Below are 1,280 nucleotides of genomic sequence, written 5' to 3'. Positions count from 1 at the left end.
TGGCGGTAGTGGAACAGGAAAGCTTAGGCGGAGCGTTGGTTCGGCGGAAACTGTCCCGGCCGGTGCGGTTTGGGTGTGAGACCTGTGGAGGGCGGGCGGGGAAGAGGCGTGTCGGAGGCTCCCGAGGTGTAGCCGTGCCAGCCGTTCCGCTCTTGCTGAAGAGGGAAGATTTCAGGTCCACGCCTCCGAGATCCGCCTCTGCCCGAACACCTACCTCACCCTTGTGCCTGCAGTTAAAGGGGAGGAACGGAAACCTGGATGGATTCAAGCATCTCCCACGGATCGCTTGGTGACCGCAGGTGAGGACCGGGAGCTTGGTGGAGAACCGGAGCCAGACCCGGTGGCCGGAGGCTCATTGCCGCCTTTAGGTGTTTGCTTTGTCTCCCTGCTCTGCTCCGCGGACCCCAACACGTGCTCTTGCCAGAGGCACGAACAGGAGCGAGTGACAACGTGGTCTTGGAGGAGTGACAGTCCAGCTCCAGGGTCCTTTTCAGGCTTGATTTCTCTTCCACTTCCCGCGTCGCTTCCTCCCTTTCACGTCTCGGGTTTGAGAAAGCAGTTCAGCTCGGAGGGAGCTGCCTAACTTGTATCTGAATCTCCTTGCACAGAGGTGTGCAGCGTTGTTTGGGTTCTGCTGTGGGGAGGGGAGGCTGCTTCATTCCGTAGTCTCCATCACTCTGCTTGTCTTGGCTTTCCACACCCACTTTCAAGGAACAAAAGCACCGTGTGCCCGCAGCTTCGCCCGCTGAGATATTAGGTTGCAGGTCAATGCCGCGCCCGGCACCTTATCGATTAGATGGCCTCGCGTCCTCCCTGGTTGGTAATGACCTTTGGATCTCATCCTCCAGGTTCTGGACAACTTCCTGAGAGTTACCATTCTTGGAGTTTTGTAGCAATGGTTGTCTCGTTTCAGCGTCCTAGAAGACTTAGCTGTAGAAGTAGGAAGCATGGCTGACTGCAGCATTAGCCTCCTAGCCTACCTCGGGACAGGATTTTGTTTCGCTATTAAGGTTTTTTAAAACGGAAATATGTGGTTTTAGAGCGATAGCGTGACGATAGCTGCTATACATGGGTAACTGCCAAATGCTTTGCACATATATTTTCATTCAGTCTTTTAAGAATCCCATGAAGGTTTCAGCTGGAAAATGTTAAGTTAGTGAGATTGTGTAACTTACCCTAGTAACATTTTGCTTCGAGTAAACCTCTGAATCTTTACTAGAAAGTAGATCTGAATTCTATTGTCCTGCCATTATTCTTATTTCAATTTCTTCACAACACTA

At 52.2% G+C, this 1,280-nt stretch overlaps 1 protein-coding gene across 7 annotated transcripts in view; it reads left to right on the top strand.

Annotated features, from left to right (window-relative positions):
- Positions 1-118: 118 nt before the first annotated feature.
- Positions 119-1,280, top strand: part of Ppip5k2 (diphosphoinositol pentakisphosphate kinase 2) — a 61,734-nt gene continuing 60,572 nt past the window's right edge. For all 7 annotated transcript variants that reach the window (XM_057751502.1, XM_057751486.1, XM_057751461.1 and 4 more), the window contains exon 1: positions 119-299. The gene's annotated coding sequence lies outside the window, so the exon portion shown is untranslated. The remainder of the gene's footprint in view (positions 300-1,280) is intronic.

The sequence above is a fragment of the Chionomys nivalis genome, chromosome 2 (assembly GCF_950005125.1).
Source record: "Chionomys nivalis chromosome 2, mChiNiv1.1, whole genome shotgun sequence".
NCBI lineage: Eukaryota > Metazoa > Chordata > Mammalia > Rodentia > Cricetidae > Chionomys > Chionomys nivalis.
The sequence above is the reverse complement of the archived record's forward strand: the minus strand, read 5'-3'. Positions and strand labels throughout refer to the sequence as shown.